This window comes from Morone saxatilis, unplaced genomic scaffold, assembly GCF_004916995.1.
Source record: "Morone saxatilis isolate NCDOM2014 unplaced genomic scaffold, NCSU_SB_2.0 Contig24, whole genome shotgun sequence".
NCBI lineage: Eukaryota > Metazoa > Chordata > Actinopteri > Moronidae > Morone > Morone saxatilis.
In genome coordinates this window covers 15,511,801-15,520,959 of record NW_023339807.1, presented here as the reverse complement: position 1 = coordinate 15,520,959, position 9,159 = coordinate 15,511,801, and the positions used below count along the sequence as shown (strand labels likewise).

The 9,159-nt window shown below is 38.6% G+C and overlaps 1 protein-coding gene across 1 annotated transcript in view; it reads right to left on the bottom strand.

Annotated features, from left to right (window-relative positions):
* The window catches only part of kcnn3 (potassium intermediate/small conductance calcium-activated channel, subfamily N, member 3), a 58,103-nt gene that overhangs the window by 36,582 nt on the left and 12,362 nt on the right, over positions 1-9,159 (bottom strand). The window lies entirely within an intron of this gene.

The window sequence follows — 9,159 nt, the reverse complement described above, 5'->3', positions numbered from 1 at the left end:
TGATGATTACAAAATCACAATACTGATTTATGTTGATGTTGAAGCATTAAGGAGCTTAAGCTTTCTCCTTGAAATGTCTGATAATATGTCAAACATGAAAATGACCTAACAGGAATCTGTTGAACCAGGTATAGCACTAAACGATTTGTCACAGTCCAGCAGGAATGTGGTATAGTTACCATGGTAACACTGCTCAAGTTAATCCAATTCTGATTGTAATAACAATGGTTCTTCTTATTGGTGTTTATATAATATGATTATCAAAATGACAAATGTCCCTGAAAGTGCATATACAAATATTGCAAAGTAAATATGATCAGAAATTCTCCAAAACTGAGAAACAAATACTGCAAGAAATAATGGAGAAGATTGTGTGGGCCTACGAATCCTCAATGATAAAACCTGATTCATTAAAAGACTCCACCAGTTTAGCATTGCACTCCTATAACATTGTTAGATGTTCATGATGGAGAGTTTAAAGGTTCCATGTGTAATAGTTTTACACAGATTATTACTTTTACGTGTTTATCACTTTTTATTGCCAACATGTGAATGGGTTGATACCTTCCCTGATTTTCTCAGTTGCCTGTGGACTGATTTGTATGCATTTCTATGTAGGGATGCAGGTCATAATTTCTGCAAAAATCCATAGCCTTTACTTTCCGCTTCCCTACAGTGTCAACAGGGTGCAACACTAGCTAACGCTAGCTTATAAATGGAGTCTGCCAACAGACCAACAGTCCAGCACAATACTGTCAGCTAGCTTCATCCAGACTCCCAGGGCTGATCTGGCTAGTAAACTGACTGGCAACTGGAGCCGGACAACATTACTTGCATGATCAGACTTCAATAAAAGCTTTATACAGCTTTTACATCAAACAGATGCATAAGATTGGTGGAGTTCCCTTATTTAAAGTCCATTTGTTAAAGTAATAATAATACAAACAAATCTTAAGATGCTTTATGCAACACTACACTGCACTCATCTGAACTTAATGTATATTGTAAATACATGAGCAGATCTGTAGGAAAAAACAGTTCTGTAAACAGCTGAAATTATTCCAGACTGCTTTAAGATAAAATGTCATAACTTTTTTCACCGAGCCAGAGCCAGCAGGGTCTGATGGCCACTTGCGGTCCAATCTTGTGCTTTTATGTAAATTGCACAGCAGAGCTGGAAATACCAGACATGACACACCAATAACCACAACAACAAGCACTTGATAATTGTACATTTTTGCCAAGGTTTAAAACACAAGAAAGCCTTATTACTCCCACAGGCGAAAAGGAAGGAACCATGGGAAAAAAAGTATAAATTCTTGGAAAACTATCTCTGATTTCTGGTCTTTAAGCAGCATTTCAGTCATTTTTAGATAATTACATTAGATTCAACTTTATTGTCATTACACAAAGTAAAAGTACATTTGTATGTCATATAAGAAAGTGTATTATGCTTTTGAATGTATTCAACAACTGTAGGTAATAATCAGATGAATGTCAATCTATAATTTTTAATAATTATAATCAAGCAAATATGATTAGGTTTATTTGATTTTGCATTTATCTGGAATTGTAAATTCCCCACTGCAAAACTGATCAGTAACATTTAAAAATCTTCTAAAACTCAAAAATAATAGATGATGATGATGATGAGAGGGCATTTCAGGGATAATATGTTTGTGATCCAGTTAGAACCAAAAGCTGCATTTTGTGCAAGTTTTGGGGATTAGTTTGCTCAAAGTAAGTGAGAAAAACTGAAAGAACATAACAGATTAGACAAAATGTGGTAAGAATCAGAACCCATCCCAGAAAAATGTTGGAACATGATTGATGACTGTGAAAACCTAACATTTGGGTATTTTAACAGCAAATATCTCACTGTAAAAAGGATTTCGAGAATTTGGCAGTGTGCTAATTTGTGCTCCATTAATTTAATCTAAACACACAGTAAATTAATGAAAATTAATGTTACAACAGCAGAATTTTTGTGTTTAAGTTTGCATGTGTTTTGCATTTTTGGCCATGATCTTTTCCAGAAACTTTCCAGTTTGCTGGAATAAAAATGCCACAAACAAACCCAGGAGTGTCAATGTGGCTCTGCTGACTCAGCACAACACAAAACTGCAACGTCAAATCAAACATTTCTCATGTCAGCTCCCTGCATTGTAATGCTGGAATGACAGCTCAGAAACCTTTAAAACGTACACACTTTTGCTACATGTTCATGTCGGTTACAGCATGCTCCCATTTGCTTTATACAGAAAACAATTATCTCTCTTCCATAACAAGCTAATTACTATAGTTAATAAGAACTCCAATTATTTTCTTTGATGGCAGTGAATAAAGGAGAAATGTGTAATCTGTGATGATTACCAATGAATTGCAGTCTAGATTTACTGTTTTTCCGTATTTCATGTTGAGCACAATTGGTTTTGACTGTCCCCTGACAAATTAGAAGAGACAGCGAAGATGGAGGGAGAGGAGGAAGGAGGAGAAACATCCAAAAGGAGAAGGAAAAGGAGAAGAGCAAAGATGCGTGAGAGGACTATAGCAAAGAAGCACAGTTTGAAAAGGGGGCAAGATAAAAGGCAAAAAATGAGCATGAGGGGTTTAAGAGGGAGAGAAACGCAGCTGGGTGTTAAAAAGTACAAGAGAAGGGTAAATAGGTGAGAAGTTGAATGCAGAGTAACAAGGGCGGAGAGGAGTCAGGAAGAAAGGATGTGCAACTCAACAACAAAATTGAATTGAGGGCCAGTGGAGGAGAAGAGAGACAGATTTAATCTGATAAGCAGGAGAAGAAAGAAAGAAGAGAAAGAAAAAGAGAAGCAGACTGATGGGGGTAAACAAAAAGTACTGTGACACACATGAGGAGGGAGAGAGAAATAGAGATCAGTGTGAAAGAGAAGGAGAAATGTGGTATAAATGCCAGCTAAACCCGATAACATCGTGCTGATCTCTAGCCATCACAACCTTTCCGTGCAAATGCATATGCTGTATATGTGTGTGCTGTGTGTGTGTATGTGCACGTAATATCCTGTTACATGCTGGGTAAAATGCTGCAGAGTGTGTCGTAATCTGCGAATGAGATCTTTATTGAACAATGCCTTTCATTTCACACAGCATTATTTCTCATGTTTGAACCATCCAACAATAAAAACCAGAGGCAAACTGCCACTTCTTATGCTGCTCATGTATGTAAACAAACCTGGCCCGGTGACAGTAGGCAGGTATTAGATAATAAAATTAACATGCATGTGATGAAATATATATGGTTTCAGGTGTAGCCTACATATATGAAACACTGCGCTCTGGGAAGCTGTACATTGTCACTGCACTCAGCTGTTTAGGGTGTAACTCCCGCTACAATTGCTGTTTTTCCATGTCTGTTTGTGTAAAGGTAATTTGTTAATTAGTCCGCTGGAGAGTTGTGAGTTGGTAGAATTTTGAATTTGGACAGAAGCCGGCTAGCTGTTCACTGCTACCTCCAGTCTAATGATGCACTGGCAGTAAGGAAAAAAGTCGCACAACACCGCCTCTTCTCGTTTGTTGCCATGGGAATGTCAGCGCTCACAAGTTACAGTAGAAAGTAGCTTGCTAGATAGCAAACATTATGTAAATAAGCATCCTTTGATGTTTTCACAGGACTTTGTGCCAAGCAGCCCTTCATTTTCAGTAACCTTGGAGGTAAGGGACACACAAAAGACGGATTCCAGAAACTACAATACATAAGACATCCGGTCTAAGTTACAGTTCTTCAACTTCCGACTCCTTGTGTTTTTCATGTCCCCACTCAGTCCTGCATTGCCTGGAATTCCACAATGCTTCACGTTGTTCGCGTCCCATAGACAATGAGTGGAGGCAAACTTTGTGCTACCCTGCGCGGTGTTCAGTGGGTCTCCACAGTTAGTGATAAGCTAGGTTAAACACATCCTGACTCTGGCTCCATTCAGGCATTGAAGAAAGATATTGAACTCATTCTCGGAACGAGAACAAATAATTACAATTCCCAATATGTGAAACTATTTTCTAAAAGCGGCTATAATCAATATTTTGTATATAAAAGTAGGGATATACTTTCTGCTCATTGTTTTAGATTTCCAGACTGCAACTTTAATGTTTATGTTCAGTCTAATCTCATCATCTCATTTTTTTTTTACCCCGGCCACAACAGGCAGCGGAAAGCTCTAAAAAACGACTGCACGCTACTTTCTCAACACCAAACAGCAGACAGACAAAGTTAATAGGAGAACAAAACAGAGCTAGAAGGAGAGTGAATATTGGACTAACATTCTACAGTTGACCATAAACATGACACCAAATAAATGCATATGTTGCTTATTAATGGCTGGATGTGTAAATAAGCAATTGTTTGCTTACAGGTTTTCCATAACTTAAAGATGTTAAAATTTAGAACTTGTTTCTACTGGTTTAAGAAACATTCACTTTTTATACAGCAGTAATTTAAAAGATAATTCCAGTTTACTTTATTTTTGTAATTTTGACCATCATTCCTATTATAGTCATAGCATTGTAAAGTTAAGTTAATTGTGGGAACGCAGAAACATTTCTAAAAAGGAGTCCAAAGGGAACAAATCACGAGTGGTCAGCCCATCAGTTTTAGTTTTAAACAAACTTACCAGCAAATAAACAACACATATTAGCTAAAATTATTTGCAAGAGACACTTTACAATTAAAATCCTATTCCTTAGATCAGGCCAAACAAATATGTGCACACAGTTTTCTCAATGCAATGAGCAGCATTTCAGGTGTGCTCCATCTTTAGGTTTTCCTTTCTGAATAAAGCTGTTTAGATACTGAACTGGCTGAACTGTTGGCTTGTCTGAAACCCGTCTGATTGTCTGACTGCAATGTCACTGTGTTCCTAGATTTTCAGCATGTTATAATAACCAATAGAAATAACAGCCAAAACTAAAAAAATAATACTGAAGTCGTAATAAACCAGGATTATCCTTTAAAGCTGTCAGCTGCTGTGGGGTAGAAATGCTTAGAAATTATCACCATCCTCAGTCAAGTTATTATCAAAAGTGATTTGGGGTTAAATCCCGACATCACCTCTCCCACCTGCTGCGATTCCCACCCGTACAAGCACCCTCCCCAAACTCTTCATTTAATCAAAAGGAATGATTTCTCAAAGAGATTAACAGAAGACCATTTTATCTCTCTCTCTCTGTTGGCCTTACAGTAGCGGTATTAGCGTGCCTGTCACGTGCGGCAGCCACAGTGTGCGTGGGAGGATGAGTGACTCCTTATGTGAATGTGACATCAAACTTGCAAGCAGAAACGAGGGTTCTCTTATCAATGAATGCTTAACCATATACGCAAACACACACACGCACATGCACCTCATGTGCATACATTGAGTCGGCTCCTTTCTCGTTGTAAATCTTAATACACAGCAGCTGCCTATTACAGACTGATTACCAGTCTATCAGTGCCTGTGTATGACAGTGAATAAGCAACGGGCGTCTAGTTATTGATCCACAGATGGAGAGCCTGAACCTCAGAGCAGAATGCATAAGAATCTCCATCACAGACCTGCTGGAACTTTAATAGACATTTTCAACGGCATCCAAGCTGTTATGTGATGAAAAAAAAAAAAAAAACTCCCAGCATTAAACTAATATGTGGTTAGATGGATGAGTGTTGCTCCGTGGTTTAGCTGGTGGGAGTAATAGCTGGTGTGGGGGCATTCATTGGGTCTGATTCCCACAAGACTCCCATAAATAGTCAATGTGCATCGATTGCAAATGGCTTCAGATGAAAACCCCGGCTAAATGACCGTGGTACCATTATATTAGTGAAATGACAAACAGCAAAACAGATATCATGAAGCATGAAAGCATTTCTGATTGATTGTTTCAGCCTCGCAAAGAGGGTGAGGCTATGTGTGTTTGTGTGCCTTGCGTGGGTGTGTGTTTGTATGTTTATGTGTGTTCTCTGTGTATTGGATTGTTATTGTCTGAGTGTGTATTTAACATTCGGTGTGTATCTACTCGATGCAAAACCATGCAGACTATTTCGTCGATCCCACTACGACTCTCATTAATGTCATTAATTGGCTGGAGCCGACACACACCTGGGTCCCTGGGTCTATCTCAGAAGCCTAAGGGACGACAAACATAATGTGTACACTATAGACAGAGCTCAGATGGGCCTCTGTTTACTTTTGAAGAAAACCACTCCTAGGAAGTACCAGTTGCTATTTTAGGAAAAAACCCTTTCTTGCCAAGGGTTAGATGAGAAGATCCATACCACTCTCATTTCTGTATTATATGCATATAACCTTAAGCCCTGTTTCTAACTACACTCTTTGTCCAAGGAAACACTGGGATGTTGAGACTTCACTAAGAAGCCAAGGACATGATCACTGCACCACACTATCTGTCTGTTTACTGCCCCAGAACTCAGGAATGTGTAACTGTGACGCTCCAACAGGGATAAAACGATACTGCTTCTTCAAATCTTCACTCTTTTGGACTTTCACATACGAGAGTGTGTGACGGTTGCGTTGAGTCCATTCATGTAGCATCTTTACAGGTGTGTGTGGTTTTACAATGACCAGGTCAAAGGGTCATGTAAGGTTCTTTTAAAGAAAATAATCTGCTCAAAATTTCATCCAAATCACAATAAAATTCTTGCTGTTACTGAGTTCAGTTTGTGTTCATTAAACAGTTTTTGTATGTAATATGAAATACCCATAAAATATGTAGAAGTCAGGGTTCGCGGTTTAATAAATGATAGAAAAGGGCATTACCTTAGAATGAGCTGTTTTCTCTGAGGGAGTGGGTCTTCTCCTTTTGAGTCTGCCCATGTTGAACTGCATACAGTAGCCCAACGTGGACAAAGCAAATAGTACTAAATTAGATCCCCCTATATGCTTGGGATGGGGGATGACTTCACACTTCCCATGACGGTCATGGTTACAACAAGATACGGGTGTAGACTGGGATGCTGATATCAGTCAGTAGTTGGGGGTGGCCTGAAAGACTAAAATTAATGTCTGACTATATAATGAAAATCCATACTAAAATATAATGTATGATATGCAGGTTCTTGCCTAATTTGATGGCCAGGATAATTTATAGCCTTTTAATTTTGTTTTTAACAACATTTCACACATTTGAAATTTTGACTGGATAAATCTGATAAAACTCTTTCCTGCCATAAATACTAGTGTACACATGTAATCCAAGTAAAAAAAAGGAGAAGTTTATAAGTTTTAACACTCAATTAGTTAGCAGTAATTGAGAATTCCGTACACTTTTGAAATACATGACAAATAAAACAAAACAGATCTCTTGTGGCTCGATACCACAAAAGCATTGGGGGTGAACTGGGCCACTTTAAAAATGCCCACCAAAATAGTTAGCTAAAATGATTTCAGCTTTCCAGGCTTATAATACACAGCAACACAACTAATGTTGGATAAACCTCTCCACCTATCAGTGCTGTTCCTGTAAGCGATGGCTCAAAAATTTGGTGGGTGGGACCCAATGGCAACCCTCTTAGCAGAAAATAATGTAACTGCTTTTCCTTCAAATAGCCAACTTGCGGGGCTCCAGAGTGAGTCATTCATAATCCCCATATTAAAATGTCAACTTTACAGCCAAATAAACATGTATTACAGCTAAAAGTGTCTCCCAAAGGTTTGACTTATACTGGGTCGAAGAGTTATGAATGAGCCCAGCTGGGTGGGGGTTGTTACTTACTGACCACTCTGAAGAGCAATAAGGAGCCAGAAGACATTTTCTGTATCTTTTCAGCCATGTTAGGTGGTGCATACATGCCCGAGAACAAGACGAGTTGCATAATTTGAGCAAACCTGCAACTCCCAGATCGTTGTGATGCCTGGTGGACCAAATTCGGGGCAATATCCTAGGTTGACGACGTGTAGAAGCCCTCATTCATTTCTTTGGCTGCTATTTTACTTTTCCATTTTCCCCATACATTTCAGCTCATGCCAACATTTCCTCTGTGAGATTAGATTTACGAAATCATTCAGATCAACTGGCTGCAAATGTGGTTGGGGGACTGATAATCAACAATGATGGAGAACAGCCTTGATTGATTGTGACGACCCATCTTAAAGGCGAAAGAGTGGTGGGGAACTGAATACCCAGGGCACACTGATTCTTTCCTCTACTCTCTGCAGAACTCATGTTATGAGACACAGTCCCAGACCTGAACCTGTTTCTTTAGGACCCCCGGAGGATTTCTTTGCTGTCCTCTCTTGTCATTAAATGATTGAGTACTCTGTAACTGAACCCTTTAGCTGCTGTACCAGGGCAGTCTGTGGTGAAATCGTGCAGAGTTCCTTGCTCACAATTACTGCTGCCTTGCCAGGCTTATTTTGGTTTATTTGTTTTTCCCCATTAAATCCTTACCGTTTCTTTTTTTTTTAACAAAATTTAAAGAGGCCCATTTTTCCATTGTTAAAGTAACCAGTCAAGTGTTTTGTTTATGTTTATGTTTATGTTTTATGTTTTTTTTATTATTATTATTATTATTATTATTATTATTATTATTATTATTATTATTATCATTATTATTCATCTCGAACTGTTTTCACAGGAGGTTCAGTTCGGTATGCGACTGCAACAAGTACTGTCAGAATAATCTATCTATGTCTACCGGCAAAGTTCTGGCAGTGCACAAGTAGCAGCAGTAACATGCTAGTCGGCTTAGCCAGGTTAGTCAAGCTCATGCAGTGTTGCTGCTCCACTGTATGAAAGCATTACAGTTTCCTGGTTAGTTACAGCGAAATGAAGGAAAAAGCAACGATTAGTACGCAGACATTGTTCAACTGAACTGGATGTGTGCGGAAACACTGGAATGTGTAATTGTCAACAAAAACAGAGTGGAAGGCAAATCCTTCTCCCTACAGCGTTCAAGCAGCCTTTTACTACAGATTGTGATTGTGCCAAAGCAATAACTAATGCTATATAGTGTTTATAGCTGAAGATATGTGACATACATACTACTTGTAGAGAGTACAGGATTTAAGCATATGGTCAAATAGCTTGAGTCCCTCTACATGTGTGTATTTTAGTCAGTTAGTTGTGCCTGTATAAACAAGCACAAGCTACACCTGTTCTTATGATGCAGCATTACTGGCATTTAGACTTAGACTTAGACTT